The sequence below is a fragment of the Callospermophilus lateralis genome, chromosome X, assembly GCF_048772815.1.
Source record: "Callospermophilus lateralis isolate mCalLat2 chromosome X, mCalLat2.hap1, whole genome shotgun sequence".
NCBI classification, from domain to species: Eukaryota; Metazoa; Chordata; class Mammalia; order Rodentia; family Sciuridae; genus Callospermophilus; species Callospermophilus lateralis.
In genome coordinates this window covers 18957506-18980057 of record NC_135325.1, presented here as the reverse complement: position 1 = coordinate 18980057, position 22552 = coordinate 18957506, and the positions used below count along the sequence as shown (strand labels likewise).

The window sequence follows — 22552 nt, the reverse complement described above, 5'->3', positions numbered from 1 at the left end:
CAGTTCATTGTCCCAAGTGACTCTGTCATAATATCTCTCTCCATTCTGAATGTCTGTGTTTAAAAAAATTGTTATTCAAGAATACAAAATATACATTTCTGTGGGATTTAGCATTATATCATTTCATTAGCAAATGTGCCTTTTGGATTTGGAGAATGTATAAAACAACAACAAAGTCCCTGAACTCTATGGAAATGCATTATTGCTGGCTGATCATCTTCAGAGTGGTAAATATGATAAATCAAGAGAAAGAAACATAATATTATTAATGACTATTTAGCTCACTAGGAGAATCTTAGCCTTTCAAATATAGTTTCCATAGGAATAACCACTAGAATAAAATTTAAAATTTAAATGCCTCTTTTGAAATTCATAATTTATATTGTTTATCAAACACTTTAAGGACAGAATTATGATTCCTCACTTTACTGGAAATTAATAAGAATTAACTCTGGGGGCTGGGGCTGTTGCTCAGCGTTAGTGCACTTACCTGGTATGTGTGAGGCACTGGGTTCAATTCTCAACACCACATATAAATAAATAAATAAATAAAGATCTACCAACAATTAAAAAAAGAATTAACTCTGAACCACTAGGTGCTCTGCATAAATCTATAAGTGCAGTATATAAAGGCCTTAAAATAAAATAACTTTTTCTTTCTTTTGTTTTTGTTTTTTGTGGTTTGTTTTGGTACAGGGAATTGAATGCAGGGCCTTGGGCAGGCTAATCACAATGTGCTCTACCACTAAGCTACACCCTCAGCCTTTATTTTATTTCATTTGGTTTTTTTTAGAAACAGAGCCTTGTTATGTTGCCCAGGCTGGCCTTAAACTTCTGGGTCAAGTGATTCTCCTGCCTCAAACTCCCAAGTAGCTGGCACTAACAAAGTAGAATAACTTTTGCAACCAATATTTTTGTCCTCATGAAAATCCCAATGTGAAAATGTTTATAGGTTATTGCTATTTTTTGTGAAATTGTCCATTGTTTTTCCACATAGAAAGTGATACATCATTCTTGAGCCAGGAATGTTTCACTGCCCTTGTTTTACTTTATGATTTTGTTTATTAATTCATTCATTCACTTACCCACAGCTTCAAGCATGTTAAACATATGCTCTAACACTAAGCCAAACCCCCAGCTGTGACATTAAACACAGTTTTTCACACACCATAGTTAAACTCTACCAGGTTTTCATATTGGAATATGCAAATTTGTCACTCACATCTTTTTAGTTAGGCTTTTTGCATTTTTTATCACTTTTAACTTATATTTCTTACTGCAAAAAGTCAAGGAGAGAAATTCTGTGAGTTTCCCTCTGAAGTTCTTTTAGTGAAATATTTTGATTAGACCTTTTTGGCATTCTAATTAAGTTGAATTTTATAATGTGTGCAGTCAACCAAGGACTATGATGAAGCCACCATGCTATTGTTATTTATGGTCAGCATTCGCATCAAAAATTTTAAGAAGGAAATTAGCAAATACATCTTTTTGGGCCTACCATACTGAGTCCCTGTGGCTTGGTTTATTTGAGAAATTTGTCAAAGAAATGCTATCTCAGAATTTAACATTGAGAAAACCAAATCTGTTTCCTCTGGACAGATAATGTGAATTATGATGTAATGTATTAGAATTTCATCTTTATTTTGGCAACCATGTTGATTGCAACTCTATATTCCCTTACTGATTTTCTCCTCTTAACCCTGTTTCTAAATTTTTTATTTTCTTATTTTATTAATTCTGTTACATTTGCCATTCATATGAGTCTACCTGACATCCTTTCTTACATATGAATGTTATAAAGAAAATTTATCTTTCATTTTTACAGAGTTAGAGGATACATGGGTAAGCAAAAACATCACAAACAGGGCAATCCTATGAAGATTCAAAATATATAAACTCTCTTGACTCTAAATAAAGGAATAGTATCTTTATGATGAAGTATACTGCCTATAGTAGGATTAGGAAAAAATATTACTGTTATGCTCATTGTTATAAACTGCAGATATATTGCTGAATGGAGGCTTTTGTTGTTGTTCTTGTTCTAGTAGAAATGTTATGTGAATTAGGCCTTTGATAGGAAAAAAACAAACAAATCAAAAAAGATGTAATCTCTCATAAATTCGAGTTTTATGTCATTACTGCCTACCATACAAAGTACCCAAGGTTTTATCTAGTTTTCAAAGTATGTAGTTGTGTTGTTCAAAAGCATTTAGTTTGGCCTTTATTATCTGGGAATACATCTGTAAAAAGGCATATTCTAGTAAAGTCTCACTATATATTTTAAAAGCGTAGTATTTGTTTGTTAATAGAATGGTCCTTGTTGGCTTTAATAGAGCTTAAAAAACTAAAGTAGGAATTACTCATCTTTAAAATTCTAACCAAATTATTTGTTCAATATGAAATTAATTGTAAGTTAGTGTTGCTAGGAGAGCTTATTAGTTAGTTTCCATTTATTTCCTCTCATTTCCTGCTTTGTTTATAAAGCTAAAAGCAAATTACTTAGGACAGCAATGTCAAACCACTTTCTTTACCCAAAGCATCTGATTTTAGATAGCTGTGTGTGTTTTAAAAGTCCCTACCTCGACTTAGGCAAATAGAACCTTCTATGCTATTCCCATCCTGCCTTTGAAACTTCTGAAAAGGCAGAGTGGAGTAATTGTTTCAGACATCTGCTTAGCATACTTTGAAGTGCATATAAGTTCTTTTTCAGTTTCATTTGAACCCCAGCTGTCTTCACCAAAGTCTATAATCAATCTGAATTAAGTTGTCCTACTTCTTCTAATAAGTCTCTTATTAAGTTCTGCATCAGCCTCTTAGGGAGACTTAAAAGCTAATTCATGTAGAATTGCCATTTTCTACTAATTCATTTGTCAGCTCTCCAAACTCCAACGAAAACAATCGCAAAGACTATTAATTTGGTTCTTCATAAACAACTTATGTAAGTGTAGTATACATTGGAACCAAGCAAACAATTTAAAACAGTGGGTGGGAGAAAATGAGTTGATGACATTCAACACGTTTTCTTTCTTGTTTTGTGATGCCTTCCACATCCAAAGCATAAAGCCATTTATTTAATAAGAGAAACATCCTTCTGCTTTTACTTTCATAAATAAGATAATTACTGAGTGAACTTTGCTTAAAGATAGGAAAAGGCTTCAGAACAGTTGGAAAAGAGCATGTTCTTTCTTATTGTGTTTATTTTAATTTGGACTTCTTTGTGTTTCTTTGATGCACTGTGATTTTTTTTTTAAAAAAGGAGCTAAAATTGCTTACTATTGTTTTTTGCATTAAATCAGAGTTGCACAGTTCCTCTTCTGGTCATGGGACATTTAGAAGAACATGGTTTATCAAAATGTTCAGCTAATGAGTTCATCTGACATTATTCTACTCAGGAAGTGTTTAATTAGATAATAAAAATTTCTCCAAAGAATACCATCCTTTCTACTATTTGAAAACAACCATATCAAAAACTGATCCTTTAATATGCCAATCCTGTTTACTGAGGACTTATTCTAGAAGCTTTGTTTGTGTCTGGTAATAATTACAAATACTATTCCTCATGAGTCTTAGATAATAAAAAAACTATTCAAAAACTTAACTAATATACTCTCAGTATTAAGGGATATAAAAATTCATTCATCCACTTATGCTGTGGTTAAAACGTATACCCAGAGAAATCTGATCTCATTAAAGAGTGTGAATATTGAATTCATTTCATATATGAAATTATATTAGGAGTTGTATTAATGGTAGCTTAGTTTTCCTGGGAATATTATTATTTAGCACCAAGCTGAGGGAATAAGAATTTTTATTAGCTTGTATGTGTGTGTGCATGTACCACATTGACTGCAAACTTCTAAAATATGAGTCATTTATTTAACTGAAATTTCTTATTTCTATAGAAAATGGAATAACAACCAATATATATTTTAATTCTGTTACATTTGCCATTCATATGAGTCTACCTGTCATCCTTTCTTACATATGAATGTTATAAAGAAAATTTATCTTTCATTTTTACAGAGTTAGAGGATACATGGGTAAGCAAAACCATCACAAACAGGACAATCCTATGGAGATTCAAAATATATAAACTCTCTTGACTCTAAATAAAGGAATAGTATCTTTATGATGAAGTATACTGCCTATAGTAGGATTAGGAAAAAATATTACTGTTATGCTCATTGTTATAAACTGCAGATGTTTATAACATTTCAAAGTTGTGACAAATTGAAAGTGTATAATTATGTTACTTTCCTACCAGAAACAAAATAAGAAATGATTTAAAAACAAATAATCCAAGGAGTGAGCTCCTGTTGTCTTTCTGTCATGGTTGACAACTATGATTTTCAAAATTTAACAGTTAACACTGCCACCAATATTAGGCATTTCACAACCTTACATTACCTAAGTTAAACAATGACATTAAATAATTATTCTTGGTGAAACAGTTTTCTGGGTATTATTTGAACAATTGTATCCACAATACTGATATAACCTTCTCATTTTAATGGAGCCCAAGGGAAGAAAACATTTTTATAATATTTTTCATACTAGCATAATATTTTAGTTGTATTTTACATTTATTCTAGTAAATAGCACCTTTATTTCTAGTGAAAGCACCTTCCAAAAGCACTACTTCTCAAACTTTTCTACTTCCATTCTTTTGACTTCCAAGACAAAGTCTGACTATCTCCTGTTTCCCACCTACTTACCTTCTTTTCCCATGACCATGACATTTCTTTTATGGTTCTTATTTTATTTTTTAAAATTTATGTCAATTCTGTCATGTTCTCCATAAAGTATTCACTGTTTTTTAATATAAAGTTTCATTTTCCCCCCAAAATCTTAAGTACATTTACCTATGGATATGAAAATATAGTTTGAGAAGCATGATATGGTGGATTAGTCAGTTTATTGAGGTTTCATATTTTTCCATCAATTTCTTTCTCTTATATACACATACACAAAGAGTAGATCATTGCCATTTCAAATGTGTCCTTGCAGTTTCATCTCATCATCAGGACCCAAAATTCCCATGACATGTAGTCATTTGTAATTTTGAACATGTATTTGAGGCTTATGTTCACAGTCACTTACTTGCCTAATGACTAATAGATATCTTAAATCAAGTTCCCTGGAAGAATACCCTGAGAACAGGTGTCTCCGTGCACAGAATTTGTAGAGGATCTGCTCCCAGGAGAAGCCTGTGTGTGAGTTAGGGAAGCAAAAGAGAATGAAGAGTCATACAAGTATGCCATCTTAGATACTAGTTTTGTGTCCTGAGCCATATGGAGAGAACCCTGGAGCAGAGTTGGTTTCTCATTCCCCATCTAGCCACTGGCTATGCCAGTGATGTGCTGGTAAATATGTATCAACTAGCTCCAAGATGAAGCTAATTCTGGTTTGTAGCATTTTCCAGCTTTTATGGTACAAATTCTCCAACCATTGGTGATTTCCAGCTACCAACATGATGTCACTGAATATGGATTGGGGGGCAAAGCACAATTGGTTCTTGGGTTCTACTCCAGTGCACCACTGACTTTACCCCACCTCTGAGGTTTTGGAATATATCGTAAGCCAGAATAGGGTTACCTCCTGGGCTAAGGAAGTCCCACCTGCAGCAGTCACCTCTCTACAGAAGGTAGGCAGCCATGAGACATTAGTAGTCAATTATCAAAGCAGTTGGGAGATAGATGCTCAGGCCAGGTAAAGTATCACCTACAACTAGTAAGTGAGCCTAGTAATCCACTCAGCTTCCATATCTCAACATGACTTTTTCAATGCTGTTTTGCTCTTAAACATGCAAAAATTATTTAGAATGGATGAGAATTTTGTCCTTTTATTGAAAATCTACCTTCCCCCTACCCCAACCTTTAGCTACCAATTGGAATTGGTGATAGGAAAGAAGAGTTAATGCAAAGATCATTTTTAAAAATTGTTTTTTATATCTTTATTTTATTTATTTTTTTATGTGGTGCTGAGGATCAAACCCAGGGTCTCACACATGCTTGGTGAGTTCTCTACTTCTGAGTCACAGCCCCAGGCCAATGAAAAGATCTTCTTAAAAAATATTTTTACTTGTAGATGGACACAATACTTTTATTTATTTATTTATTTATTTATTTATTTATTTATTTATTTATTACTGAGAGTCAAACCAGTGCCTCACATGGGCAAGGCAAGTTCTCCACCACTGACCTACAACCCCAGCCCTAATGAGAAGTACTTAAGAAAGTGATATTTATTAGTAAAAAAAAATAGCTTCAGAAGCAATTTTGTTTTTTTAGTTATAATATGGATAAGTATCTGGGGTTTCAGGTTATAAAGACAAAGTAATTGAGAATGTTGAGAATTTTTACAGTAGTGTTTCTCACTTTAGTGTGCATGAGAATAACATGGAGGGATTGTAGAAACCTAGACTGGTGAAGTCTGTCCCCTCAATTTCTAATTCAAGAGGTCTAAATGTCTGAAGCAGGCCTACAACCAGTTCCCAGATGATGGTGATACTGCTGACCCAGAAAAACTCTTGGAGAACTACCATTTAATAGAAAAGCTGTTATGTATATACAAAAATCTATTTTTGTGTATTATTAGTAATTCTTCCATTAGAAATAATGTTATTTATTTTCTTCTATTATAATGGAAATGATCCAAATAGAAAATTTCTTATTCTGCTATTTGGAAATATTGTTATTTTGGGGCTGGGCATATGACTCAGTGGTAGAGTGCTTGCTAGCACTCATCAGGACCTGAGTTTGATCCACAGCACCACAAAAAAAGGAATATATTTCTATTGAAAGAACTACTAAAATACTATTTATAATAACATTTATTTTATATTTATCAATATCTAGAACTAATTTAATTTAAAATTTTATTTTAAAAATGAATTCAGGCATGCTATAGTGATACATGCATACTATTGTTTATAGCAGCAGAATTTACAATAGCCAAATTCATGTAACCAGCCTAGGTGCTCTCCAACAGATGAATAGATAATGGAAATGTGGTGTGCATACACAATGGTGTTTTACTCTGCCATTAAAAAAAGAATGAAATTGTGTAATTTTATAGTAAATGCATGGAACTGGAGAGCATCATGCTTGGTGAAATAAACCAGACTCAGAAAGTGAAGGGTCAATTTTTTTTCTCTCATATGTGGAAGCTAGAGAAAAAGGGGGGTGGATTTTTAAAAGGTGGGATCTCACAAAAATAGAAGGGAGACCAGTAGAGTAAAGGACGGGGAAAGGAGACTTGGAGAATTCCTGGGAAACGAATTCCACCAATTATTCTATGTCCATATATAATCATACTACAGTGAATCTTACCTTTATATATAATTATGATGCAATAATTAAAATAGTAATAATAAGAGTTCAGTTGAGTGGAGCAAGCAGATCAGGGGGAAGGAGAAGGAAAGAAAAAGTGAATGTACTGGGGAATGTGATTAGTTTGTGTTATGTGCATATTCAAATATAGCATATTTGAATATGCACATTTATGTATAATTATAATGCAACAATAAAAAATAAAGATGTTCAAAAACAAATGCAGGTACATGATCTCCTGATAGAATGAATGAGCATCATTTCACTCAGAAACCTTGAAATTAATAATGACCTTTTGTCAAGAGCTTTGTAATGTTTTGAACAACCAATTAAAAAAAAATAATGACCTTTTTATTTCTAAATCTCTCTTGTGGAAAGTATTCATAGTTATTTATTCCAGTTCTCATACTGGTATTTTAACGACTCCGGTAGAATTTTAGAGTTGCTTCAGATGACCTATAAAATAACTATTCTTCCTGGAATTGATACTTTAAAATATTTATTCACACAATTTTTCACTCTGTACAAATGTTAATTGTATTTACCAATAACAACAATTAATTTCTCTACATCATTTTCTGCTGAATGTGCTGACTATAAGAAAATTCTTTATAGAGTTTCTGAAATGTAAGACATTCAGAATAACTGAGACCATTCAATACTTTTTAAATAAGATCTCCTTGCCAGATGCAAAGAGTAATAGTTTTTCCAGGAGTCCTTACATTTTATAACTTACCTTGTCAACCCTTTGTGGCTCAGTGTTAAGGGGGAAGGTAGATAGATGTTCATATGTAGAAACTGAGCTGGGTATGGGATGAAAGTGGAAGAGGAACTGAGAGAACATAAGAAAGTGTCTTAACTGTAGTAATTGGTGAAGGGAGAATTTATTATCCCAAAGGTAGTGCAAAATCACTGTATTAAATACCTATGAAGAAGTTCAGGGTTGTGGTATATGTAATGAGAATTATGGGATAATGTTTTAAAATTTTCCTCAACATTAAACAAGGAACATTAAAAACAAACATACCCCTTATTCTGGAATCCTGGGGGGAGGGTGGGAATAAAGGAAATTTTACATTTAGAGTAATTTGATTAATGTTCAATATAAAGTTGAAATAGCTATGGTCAAATCGCAAATCAAGTGTACATTAAATAATCAAGTTAGCTGAATTAGACAGTGTAAAACATTAAATTTGAAAATCAGTCCACATATAATTATGTTTTTAGTTTGTAAACTTTAATGTTTCTTTTTTAAGTTTCCATAGTGGGTTCAGCCCTAAAATGTCAAACTCTTAACCAGAATAAGACTGGAGAATCTAATACTAAGATAGATTTCTATTTTCTTTTAATAATTTTATAGTGGATATTTTTTCTTCATATAGTTAGTATCCATCCAGTCCTGTTTCCAAACATATTTATTAGCCAGGTATGCTCATACACTCCTGTAATCCCAGTCTTCAGGAGGCTGAGATAGGAAGATCATAAATTCAAAGCCAGCCTCAGCAAAAGCGAGGTGCTAAGCAACTCAGTGAGATCCTGTTGCTAAATAAAATACAAAATAGGGCTGGGAATGTGGCTCAGTGGTTCAGTGTCCCTGAGTTCAATATCCCCGGTACCAAAAAAAAAAATTATTTTTCAGTTTTATTATTGGTGTTCCACATTACTATAGACTCAAAAGACTACATTTAGAAATTTTTCCCTATCAAATTTTATTTTCATGATCTTAGCATGGTATAAGAAAGTTAGTGAACAGAAAGAAGTTAATTCATAGGTAATATATGCCTAAGTAGAGGAATTAAATAGAAATGAAGGTGAACACTAGTTACTGGCAATACATTGATGTTTTTGAAAACCAAAGACAAACCCCTGCTGTTTCCTTTTATTATTTTCCTACTCTTAAAATATTATATCCCAATTTGGGATTTATACCTTGTTGTAAGCCTAAAGCCTATTAGGTTTTATTAAATAATACCCATTTAATTATCCTGTGGTTTAAATCTCTTGTCTGTACCCAGGCAAATAGGCTACTTGTAACTGGCATTTCACCTGCCTCACCATAACTTGCCTGTTGGCTGTGGCCTCCACATGTTTCTAGCAAGGACAGAGCTATGGCAAGAGAATGGTTCATTGTTTTCAGATGGACACAAACCCAATACTAGAATTGCCCTAAGCATTATCCAATATTATGCTGACTTCTATTTATCCAGTAAAACATATATAGGCTAAACAAATGAGTATAATTTCTATTGATCTTTTTCCTTACACAATGAATAAAATATTACCTTTGGAACCAACTTGACATTTTGTTCTAAAGGTTTCCAAGGTTGTCTCAGAATTAAAATTGCCAGAGGGTTGGGGGTTAGTGTAGTATGCAAGAGAGGTCTTAATGAAATCTGATCCACTTTGACCCCCCAAATGATGCATTCTTAGTGAAAGGATTTTTTTAATCATTTTTCCACAGAAATTGTACTCTCTTTTATATGATCAGTACAGCAATTCCCCCACAGATATTTGAGAACACTTGAGTCATACTCCTACTTTCAAAAAGAAATCTATTATTTCATAAGTATAATATAATTATTAGTTGAATACCAATCACTGTGTTAAGTGGTAAATTTGGCCAAATTTGATTTATTTTTTTACGTAATATCTGAGTACATTGATTAGACAGCTTGACACTTAGCCACATTTGTTTAACTAATAGTTTATTCATCATTTGCATGTACTTTACTGGACATTATCATGATAGCTGTCTTAATAACAGACTATAACAAGATATGAATTTAGATATTGCCTTAATGGTATGCTCAGAAAAATCAGAGTAATATCTTGAAAGTAGAAGTTATCAATTATATGATGAATAAGTAGGAGTAAACTCTTAAACTAGGTCTTTCACAAACATGTCTATTCATGGAAGTAAAAGTATAAAAATATCAAACACTGATATATCCAGAGGACTAACATTTCTTAGAAGTAAATGCATAAGATTCTCTTTTCAGCATTAGAGTGTAATGAAATGAACTATTATTAAACAAATTTACAACCTAATTTTTTGCATAGATTTCAATGAAGATAATCCATTTTATGTTCATTTCATTTGCTGTAAGTAGTTGCATATCTTTTGTTTCATTTGCAAGAAGTAAAGACATTTTGGATAGCCTCAAAACATTTAATTAATTCAGGAGCTACAATAATCTGAAAGTAAAAGTGGATAGAAAAGAGCATTTTGCAATCCTTTTCAGCCCTCTTCCATGTATTATTTTTATCTCAGTTCTTAGAAGAATTTCATCATCTTTGATTCATTCCTGCTTTAGTATTTCTAAGTTGATAGCACATTGAATGGAAAATCAAATTCACAAAAATCCATTTTGTTTCAATAGTGAATGCCTTCCCAAGAGGATTAAAATTAAATAAAGGTGCCCAGTACAAAGTGCACTAGGCATAGAATATTGAATAGGTAACTCACAACCATAGATTCTGGTATTAACCATTATTCATACATGCAGACTAGTTTTGGGGGGGCCAGGGTACTGAAGATTGAATCCAGGTGTGCTTTTACCACTGAGCTGTATTCACAGTACTTTCTATTTTTGTTTATTTTTGAGACAGAGTCTCATTAAGTTGTCAAGGGTATTGCTAAGCTGTAGAGGCTGTCTTTAAAGTTATGATCCTCCTGCCTCAGCCTCTAATCCTCTAACCCCAGGTACTGAGATTACAGGGGTACACCACCATGCCCAGATGCTTAATTTGTTTTGATGAGAAAAAAAGCATCTCTTTGTGTGTGTGTGTGTGTGTGTGTGTGTGTGTGTGTGTGTGTGTATAAAATCATACCCCTGAATTTTCTTGTCAAAAAAACATGTTGTGTTTTATAGCTATGGATGCATTTTGGCTTGCTGTTTTTTTCTTTATAAGTATATAATAACAGTCATCATTTGCATGAAATACTTTAGAGTTAAGCTTCAAAGTCACCGAGACTTGGTTTAGTTGATATACTACTATATCCCCAGTGCCTAGAATATTCCTGGCATATAATAGATGCTCTTAAATACTTTTTAGAATAATTAATAAACAAACATGCACAAAAGCATAGGGCAAACTGTTCTCTTTATGATACATAAAAACTTTAAGCATTGTTTTATAGATGATTAGTTCCCATTTGCCATCATCGATTTCTGGACGTTGTTACTTTTTATTTGTATCTACAAACACTCATTGTCACTTCTTCCTCCTTTACATAATGACCGCAAGCTAACCTTCATCTACTTGAGATTTTCTAGATGAACAGGTTATACTCAGAGGATCACAACTTTTCTGTCATTCGTCTTTGTGAAAAACTTCAGTCACCTTATCTCCTCATGGAGTTTCCCCTGACTTGTACTCTCTGAAACCTATGACACATCTTCTCATAACATGCATTTACATTGCTTTTTAATAACCCACTATATTGTTTATCTCTGCTAATAACAGTGAGTTCCATTTTCTCAGTGTATAATATATGTGTTATATATATATTTCACAGTAGGTTATATAAGTATTTTCAGGTGAATAAGTAATTAAATTAAACCTAACTAAAAGATCTGTGAAGAATATGTCATTCCCCTTTGCAGTAAAGTTCATTCTCCACACTCAAAGGCCAGCTCATTCAAATGCACCACAGTTATATTTCAAGAAAACACCCATGATTCATCTTTCCTAACTGCCTTGTACTTCATATGTGAATTTCAACTTCTTCAACAACAACAACAACAGCTTCTTCTTCTTCTTCTTCTTCTTCTTCTTCTTCTTCTTCTTCTTCTTCTTCTTCTTCTTCTTCCTCTTCCTCTTCCTCTTCCTCTTCCTCTTCTTCTTCCTTTCCTTCTCCTTCTCCTCCTCCTTTTTATTTTTATTTTTTTTTTGGTACCAGAGATTGAACCCAGGTGCACTTTACCTCTGAGTCACATTCCTAGGCTTTTTTTTTTTTTTCTATCTTATTTTAAGACAAGGTCTCACTAAGTTACTTAAGGCCTAGGTGAGTTTCTGAGACTGGCCTTGAACTCGTGATCTTCCTGCCTCAGCCTCTTGAGTCTCTGGGATTACAGGCATGTGCCACTGTGCCCACCCATACATGAACTTCTTGAAGAATATTTACTATTCACCAAACACATTAAGCTTTCCTACCTCTTCTTATTTAAGCTCTGAACAAATACCCATCTTTCTCCTCACATCCTTTCTCTTCCTCTGTCAGTTTCATGTACCAATTTCTAGTTCATATCCTAATGTCTAGTTCAAAAAGACCTTACTTTCCATAGTAGAAGAATGAAAAAAGACTAATTCCCCCTGGAGTACTGTGAGAAGTCTTTTCTGAAGAGGTGTCTATCCAAGAAAGATTCTTGGTCTGTTACTCAGTCATGGATGAATTTATTACCCACTGCTTTATAGAGCCTCCCTGAACTAATCCAAATAAGACTTTTTGTGACTTTGTATTTCTAATGTGGCCTAACATAGTGCTTAACTAGTTGTAGGTAAAAGAAGGACAAAAAGACCCCATCTTTTTATTTATCTTTATATGAGCCCTGAAGTGTACATGTCACTATTCCCTTTCTCTGAAAGAGGAAATGCTTGCAAAATATTTGAAAATGAACTTGGTTAAATTCTATTTGATGATCTCTTGCCTCATGTTGTTATTTACTCACTTTGTTTATTTTGGGTAAAACCCCATAAATGAGAACAAGGGAGGGGGGGAGATAGAGGGAGAGGGAGAGAGAGATGATAAAATCAGCCCCAACTTCTACAACCCCCATCCCTGCAAGGACTTTTCAGCAAAGTAGAAAAAGGTACTGTTTTCTTCAGAAAGATTCCCACTCCTTTGGTAAGGCTCACTGATTCAGTAGTAGAGCCCAGGTCAGATTTCAGTTGGATTTCACTAAATAAGTCTACATGGTGACCTTGGTTTATAATCTTCTAGCCTTTTAAGGCACCATCAGAATATATTTTCCTTAAATAGGTTACTCGCTCTTTTTTCCACTTGCTCCATTTTTATGAAAAATTCATGGTTGATACCAAAAGCCAAAATATTATATGCTTGCTCAGAGTGTTAGAGATGATTTGGAAATTAGCACATAAACATAGTTCCAACATAAAATAAATCAAGTGATAGCTATAAATAATTCAGATATGGAACTTAAAGAAAATAAGTAGGTTTCTTTTCTTTGGGAACTCAGTATCAGATTTCTATAGAAAACTGGATTTATAAAGCAATATGAGAATAGCTATTGGTCTGAAGTGTTCGTAGTTAATGCAAAAGTACCTTATTCTCTTGACTGTGTGTGTGTGTGTGTGTGTGTGTGTGTGTGTGTGTTGCTGAGGATAAAGCCGAAGACCTTGAACATGCTAAACAAGCACTCCACCACTGAGCTCCATCCCCAGAACCTTACTGCTTATTCTTTAATACAAATGTATTGAGGGAGATTTATGTATCAATTTCAGGTATATCCTGGCAAATAATAATAATAATAATACAGAATTGCCTTCATGAATTTTCAGATCTTGGGATAGAAGTATGCACTTGCAAATTGTGATCAGGATTGAAAAGGAAAATAGGGTGCCAAGACTAAGAAAAGTAGTGGACACTTATTTTAGATGGGGTAACCAGGGATGGGCTCTCTTTACTGGTCATATTTAGCTGATACAAGAAGTATATGGGGCTGGGGATGTGGCTCAAGTGGTAGCACTCTCGTCTGGCATGCGTGTGGCCCGGGTTCGATCCTCAGCACCACATACCAACAAAGCTGTTGTGTCTGCCGATAACTAAAAAATAAATAAATTAATATTTTTTAAAAAAAATGAAGTGTATGACCAGGAGCCAGACAGATAAAGAATAGAAATGTAAAACTCCAAGCAGAGGAAACAGCATAGCTGAGGATTTTAAGTCAAGAATAAGCTTGGTGAGATTTAAGAGTCTAGCATCTTTTAAGTTCTTGTTAGAAATGCCAAATTCTCACACCCATCTTGGACCTACTAAACAAAAACTCTACATAAAATCCATAAATCTCTGTGTTAACAACCTCTCCATGTGACTTTAATGCACACCATTACTTGAGAATCACTGCCTTAGATATATGTTTGAGCCATATAGGGGAGTAATAGAGCAAAACTGTATTTCTACTTAGGGGCTATGGTATTAGCAAATGTGGCACAGAACATAAAATGTTTGCAAGTTCAGAAAGTAGGTTAAATGTAAAACTTAAATCTGTCTAAAATAACTCCTAAATTTGAAGATCAATGATCTTGTGGTTGATGTTTCAAATGATTTATAGATTATTTCTTATTTTTAAGTAAGTTAATAGACTTAATTAACTGCCATTTTTGCTTTTACGTGTTATTGTATATAATTAAAGCTTCTCAGAAAGAAAATATTGGTATTTTTTATTTCCTTAGCAGTCAAAAGCATGGCTTGCTTAAATGATTTGTTTATACTCATTAAAAACCCTTTTATTTTAATTGTGCATATTTTTCAATTAGCCTCCATAAAACACTCATGAACTACCTTTTTGTTTTAATTGTGTCATTAGAAAGCTATGGAAAAGTTTAGGGCTAATGTAGCTCAGTGCTAGAGCACTTGCCTAGCCCCTGGGTTCAGTCACCAGCACTATACACACCACACACACACACACACACACACACACACACACTCACAAAAGGTTATGTAGAAGTGTTAAATGCTTCATTTGTTTGTTTGATTTATTTACTTTTTTCCTATAAAGGATGCATAATTAATAGTCAGAGTAAGGATTATAGAAACAAATTCCCAAAGAAATTAAATATCCAAGATTGTGTTCCTTGTTCTTTTTTTTTTTTAAAGAGAGAGAGAGAGAGAGAGAGAATTTTTTAATATTTATTTTTTAGTTCTCGGCGGACACAACATCTTTGTTTGTACGTGGTGCTGAGAATCGAACCCGGGCCGCACGCACGCCAGGCGAGCGCGCTACCACTTGAGCCACATCCCCAGCCCCCTTGTTCTTAAAAGTAAAAAATCTTTCCTTTATGATCAATGCTGTCCTGTTCATCATTCACAAATTATGTATGTGAAAGGAAAATGAACAGATATAGCAAAGAAAAAATGATAGACATATTATATGGTAAAGATATAACTCAAGTTTTATTTTTTAAATATTGGGGTTAAAGCTTCATAGTGAAGCTGTGTTCAGAAAGGTGAAGAATTATGATCAATGCAAAGGGCAGAATGTTTAAAAGAATTTATGCTTTTAAGTTTGGGTTTGCATGGTTTTTCAATAATATAAAGAGAAACTAGAGATCATTTCTCAATAAAAACATGTGGATTCTTTTTGGGAAAAACACAGGCCATTAATTGCTCTTTTTTAATGACACATATTTGGAAGTATATTGAGTCTGAGAAGAAACCATGGTCAAAATATGTTACTGATAACTGCTTGGGAAATAATAATACCAGATTAAAAACAAACTTCATGCTTACAAACTTCACATTGTTTTCTTAAAATCTTTTATTTAACCTTCCCTAAGTCATCCTGATTATGCTACATCTAGGTCGTTAGTTCTGAGTCTGTTTCATTATTTATGTCCTTATTCAGTTTGCTCATCAAAAGTGATCATGACCAAATATGAAAGTTTACAATTGCCCTGAAAACTGAATGCAAAGAAGACAATGAAAAAGAAACCACATAATATTTTGCCTTCAGGCTACCACAATAAAAACTAATGCTGGAAAGGAATGCAATTGCATCTCTATTTTTAAAAAAGAATACATATTTCAGTGGCATAATTTATTGTCAAGAATGTCTCTACCAGAGGCAAAAATGATGCTAAAGACATAAAATTGTATTTATTCTGTCTGCAAACTACCCCGTGTGTCATGGCTCTATATAATCCTTCAGAATTCAGCAGAATCCAGGGACTTTATCTTTTTGTTGGAGAACCATGAGACAACCCTGTAAAGTTAGAAATGAGAATTCATATAAGAGGCCTCTTGAATAAATGGGGGTGGGCCATTGCAAAATTAGATGAAATTAGTCTGTGTGGTGGCTGCTATCCCTGTCCCAACCAAATTGCTCCACTGAGCTAGCACACTCATCCTTGAGCAATTTGGAGTGTTAGAGTTAGGCTCATGGTTGTGTCCATTTACAGAAAACCTTCCTCAGGAAAAAAAAAAAAAAAAGCGACCTTGACTGGAAAATTGTGCCATCTCTTCTTTCCAAAGATTGCTGAAGTAAAAGGGGGCATTCCCTTTGTCTCAGTGTGGAACATGCCATGGCATAATCAGTGCTCCAGATCTCACTGGCACCAGGGTAATTCTGGGTCTCCAGCGGAGAACAGATTCTTACTTAACTTGCCAGGTTGTCTTGCTTCTCTCAGTCCCCTTCTTTTAAGAACATCCAGTTTCTGCTTCTCTGAAACCTGGCCTAAAGCAATAGGTATCTAAGACAAAAGTCAAGTCAAACCTATATCTTGGACACCACACCAGAAAGAAACCACACAAATAAAAAGCCAAGAATTAAAGCAATGGTAGTCTCTAAGCTTGATGTATTTCATAAAAGGTTTGCCTACACCATATGGTATGTTTCTTTTAATTGGTCCAATTGCATTTAAGGACCTCATTCCTCCCAGATGTTTTAGAAGTCCCAGCAGGTCTCTGATCCTCTAGGCAAAGGAGGGATATTCTTTGACTCTCTTTGTTTCATTAGGATGATATAGCCACCCAGTTAGTCACTACTCAATTTCTTAAGTAGCATTTGAAATGTAAATTTCTCTACAGTGTATATAGCCCTAGAATGACACTTTATTGTTAGACTATACTAATTTTGAATTCTTGGTAAGACAGAACCTCTACAAAGGAGCAGGTTAAGATTTTAGGAAGGAAATTTTTCAGACTCTAAGTAGCACTGTTTGCATATAAAGATATAGATATTCAGGGGTGTTTGTATGTGTGTATGTGTATACGTGAATGCATGTGCATGTAAACTCATAAATGGCAGATATGACACAGTTTATTCAAGCATCCCAGAGTTTCCTCTCCTTCTGGGTGTCTAGTGTAACTACTACTGTTGTGGCTTTTCTTGGATTTTTCTGGACCTTTACAATTAGCAATTATATTTCTCTGCATCTATAAGCTTCATCTTGTTTACTTTCTTCCAAATTAAGTTTAGATCTCACAAACTATATTTCCATTATATTCTGGCTAAAACTGAAACCATCCTGTGCCTAAGTATTTGTGCCTTAATCATTTGACAAAATGCCAAAACTGGACCAACTCTCTTTTCCATGCTTGCATGGAATACTGTTAGAAAAAATGAGGAATTTGGGCAAATTGATTCTGCTAAAAAGTTGTGATCCTAGTCAGGCACCATGGCACATGCCTGTAACCCAGAACTTGGGAGGATGAGGCAGGAGGATTATGAGTTCAAGGCCAGCCTCAATAATTTAGTGAGATCCTGTCTCAAAGTCAAAAAGAAAAAAAAAAGATTGAGGAAGTAGTTCAGTGGTGAAGTACCCTAAGCTACAATCCCAAGTTTATATATATATCCTTAGTCTCAAATTAGCCCTCAATACTATCTGGCAACATCGCTACATTTCTTAGGTCAAATACCTTTCAGTCTCTATCACAACTAATTCAAATGTCCCCACTTATTCTTAATTCATATTTACTTTCACTGAATATTCATTGCATACCCTGCATTGCACACTATACTGAGTCTGCTGCTTCCTATTTCATAGAGGAAATAGCAGCTCTCAAAGTACAGTCCCCTTAACTTACTCTTTCTAATCTTCCCAACTAACCTCTGTACCTTGCAGTAAGAAGGGTATGTTAAATGTCAAGTCAAAATTGCTCCCTCAAAAAATAACCTTTCTGCTGAGTGTGGTGGCACACACCTGTAATCCCAGCAACTCAGCAGGCTGAAGCAGGAGGATCTCAAGTTCAAAGCCAGCTTTAGTAACTTAGCATGGCCCTGTCTCAAAATAAACATAAAAGAGGGGTGGAATATTGCTCAGTGGTTAAGGACTCCTGGGTTCAATCCCTGATACTACTACTACTACTACTACTACTACTAATAATAATAATAATAATAATAATAATAATAATCTTTCCTTGTTAGAAAATTCCTTTCTTTAGCTGCAAAAGTGGTCGAGGACTATAATTCTGAATATACATTGAACAAACCCTTAACTATATAAAGATAAGCAAAGATATATCAGGCAATTTAATTTTATACAAAGAAGAAAAACTTGACATATGAGACTTATAGATCATTATAAATCAGTACTTTTATATCTCTAATCACACAACATTTAATGAAATGAAAATTCTGCCTACATGAAACTAGTCATAATAAAACTAGATTTGGTATGCTCTTTCATGGAGCACATATTCCAGATGTTTAAGCGATTCAAAGAAAACCTACAGTATAATGGCTCCCTTCAATGTTTTCTCACTTACTGCCTCCAAACTGAAGAAAAACTAATGAAATTCTGGCATCATTTAAATAGTACATCACACTGCTCAGCTAACTACTTTTTGACATTTTATGTATAGTGTTTAATAATTTAAGCATAAATTTATGCATACTACATTAGAAGTGCTAATATTTTAAATCTAGTCAAACTGCGTATTACATTCATTTAAGTGACATGGTACCTATATTCACCCTTTACATGTTTTGTGTTTCAGCATTTAGGGAGCCATATTTCTTGTTGTGTTCACTTTTAGATGTTGACAGCATATGCTATGAGCCATCCATTGGTGGAGTACAACTGCCACCAGAACCAAGGTCTAATGCCTTGATTTGACTGTCTCCTTGGTAACACTCTCCTACCTCCTTATCTTTGCATCTTTTCTACCATCAGTTATCTCCTTTTTCTATCTTCATGTGTCTAATGCCCTCATGATGATTTCTAGATGGTTATTCCATCAAGATACCTCCCCAAAGTGAACCTTTACCCCAAATTACACTTTATCAACATACCTCTTCACAATCAAAGCTTTCATTATCATATACCTTAACAGAAATTTAGGTATTTGGATTAAAAGAAATATTTGGCTTTTTTCTTAATTAGTGATAGTACCAGTAGCAACAGCATAGGTAGTAAAATAATAGTAGTAGTAAAAATCCATAATAGATGCTATCTCTTCCAACTCATTTAGGACTCATACTTCAACAGTTAATGGGAAAAAATGAGTTAAAGGGGGGATCACAAAAATATGGCTTAAAACTTTAATCTAAAATTGTCACAAATATTTTAATGTTGTGTGAAGGCCTTTTCTTTGATTGCAGATCCACTTATTGAATTCTCTGTAAGTCACACTGATAATATGAACTTTTTGATGTCCTGTTCTCGTTTTCTTAATATAGAAAAAGTCCTTCAGAAATCATGAGAAGCATTCTGAATACAGATTCCTTGTAAATTTTAGGGTTGTTTTCTTAATATTTCACAGTTTTTTCATGCACACCTACTTAATAATATTCATTTTCTTTAGAAGTTCCCAGAGTATTTGATAGAACTTGTTTTCCAAGAAATAACAATTTTTTTCTCTTTAGATGATTGTTCTTTGATTTGGGAAATCTCTAATTAAATTAGTAATTGGAGCACTAACAGTAAAAGAAAGTTTTGAGAACACATATCCAACTGACAGTTATATACACGATTAAAAACTAATGAGAGGAGCAAGGTCATGCAAACCGTCAACCACGTCAAATATTTTTATTTTGAGACTATTATAGACTCCAGTCTCTATGTTTCACAGAGTAAATGAAAACTGGTGAGTTATAGTTTAGGTCACTTTAGAGAACCTCAATTATCACTACTAGAAGGCATCAAGAATAAAGAAAAGAAAAAGCCATAGGATCTCAATAACATTGTTGGAGGGGGGAATATTTTAAAAAGAAAAGAAAAAAGAAATGGGCTGGGAATATAGCTCAGTGGTACAGTGTTTGTCTACCACAGGCAAGGTCCTGGTTTCAATCTCTATTACTGCAAAAAAGGGGGGGAGGGGAGGAAGGAAGAGTTTTGTGAGTAACTATGAATACAGGAACTTAAATTTCTTAATCCATTTTATCCTACAAAACATTGATACAGCATTAAAAACTGCTCAGGAGGGCTGAGGTTGTGGCTTAGTGGTAGAGCATTTACCTAGCACATGTGAGGCACTGGGTTGGATCTTTAGCACCACATAAAAATAAATAAATGAAATAAAGATATTGTGTCAATCTACAACTAAAAAAAAATAAAAACTGCTCAGGATTTTGGAAGAGAAAGTGAAAATTGAAAATTCTAATAAGAGACATTAAAACATGTACATTATATAAGCTAAAGGGAGCTGAACTGTAATATGACTTATTTGGAATGCAAACACAACTTAATGGCTAAGCCCTTCTCTGGGTAACAGAGATGTTTAGCACAAAGAGTTCACCTACAGTATTAACAGATTCTGTCCACTATTCTGCCATCTCCACAGTGGTTCCTGTTTATAGTTCAACCTCACATGATATTTATTTGTTGTTACTACAAACGCATGTTATTTTCCAGAAGAGAATGGTTTCATTTGGTAATCACCATCCTTGTCCAGGTTTCCCCATTGACATTTAAGAAATCTGATTTCTAAAATTTCTATTACACAAAACAAAATCATTATGGATCATTTCCTTTTAGAGATTTGAATTCATATATATGGATTTTGACCACCTTCTTCCATGGACACTTAATTCTGATTCTTTTAATCCATGTATTTACTCATAAGGAAATGGAATAATATTTACTATCAACCCCTATAAAATGTTTTTAATTTCAGACTGATTCCTGTGGCATTCCACTGACATGTTGATTAAAGATGAGTACATAACATGAATTTTTTGCACATATATGGTCAGAAGGGACTCTTTATTTTTTATTACTATATACAACTCACATACATGAAATTAATCCTTTTGAAGTATTCTATTTAGTGGTGTTTAGCATATTCACAAGGTTGTATCACTAATATGAGAACACTTTCATCACCCCCAAAAGAAATCCCCAATTTTAATATAATGTTTTAAATAAGCACATTTAGCCAGGTGTGGTGGCACATGTCTGTAATCATAATGACCCAGGAGGCTGAGGCAGGAAGATAACAAGTTTAAGGTCAACCTCAGCAAATTAGTGAGGCTATAAGCAACTTAGTGAGACCCTGTCTCAAAATTAAAAAAAAAAAATACTAAAAAGGCTGAGGGTGTTGTTTGGTGGTAAAAGGTTCAATCCCTATTACCAAAAATAAAGAAGCACTTTAAAAACCACAAAATCAACAGAGTGGTTCTCACAATATTTTTTATTTGAGAACCATATAAGAGTCATATAGTTCATACACACCACATTTCATTGTTGAAATATTGAGGTTGATCTGAGAGTATAATGCCATTCCTAATTTGAATGTGTATCTGGCTTGCATTTAGCATGGGACGGCATGCAGGGTTATAGAAGAGGTCAGTGTAAACAATGGTTTTACCAACACAGTAAACCAGACAGAAATAACACCTGCCTATATCAAGCAAGTGAAAATAGCACGTAGACTCAAGTAAGTGATGTTGTCCTTGTGCACAGACATTACATTACACAAACTGTTCTAAGTGAGGGAATTTGTCCCTTAGAAATTGCTCATTGGAACATTTGGACATCATGCATCATGTTAAAGATCCATAAATGCCATCTCAATAGGGTAGATATGATGCATGATAATATCCTCCCCATATCTGCATAGGGTTCTTCTGCTCAACAGATTGTCATGATGCATTGCATCAGAGACTCCTGCTCTAGTGCTTCAGAGACAGCTGAGAAGTCCCACGGGAGCCTTCAGAAGTCATTGCTACAAGAAGTAAAATACCAGGAGAACAGAAAGCCATTCCTAGTTCTTGACAAAATACCTGCATCCCTAAATGAAACTATTTATTATGTGGTTGATGTGAAGTATGGAATGCAATGTTATATGATTGAGTGTATCCTTTTATTGTAAAAAATAAGAATCCATTTCTGGTTGTGAGATGAGTAGAATTTAGAATCTAGCCGCATCATATTTTTTCCTGTTATTTTGCCAGTCCAAAATTTCTTTGAACAGGTATATGACATAGTAGTTAAGAATATGCACTAGGATACCTACATAGGTATCCTAGGTTACTCAGTTATTACATATGGGACCTTAGTGACATCTAACATCTGCAAGTCTGTTTTCTCATGTGTAA

At 33.9% G+C, this 22552-nt stretch overlaps 1 protein-coding gene across 5 annotated transcripts in view; it reads left to right on the top strand.

Annotated features, from left to right (window-relative positions):
• Positions 1 to 22552, top strand: part of Dmd (dystrophin) — a 2011337-nt gene that overhangs the window by 1647413 nt on the left and 341372 nt on the right. The window lies entirely within an intron of this gene.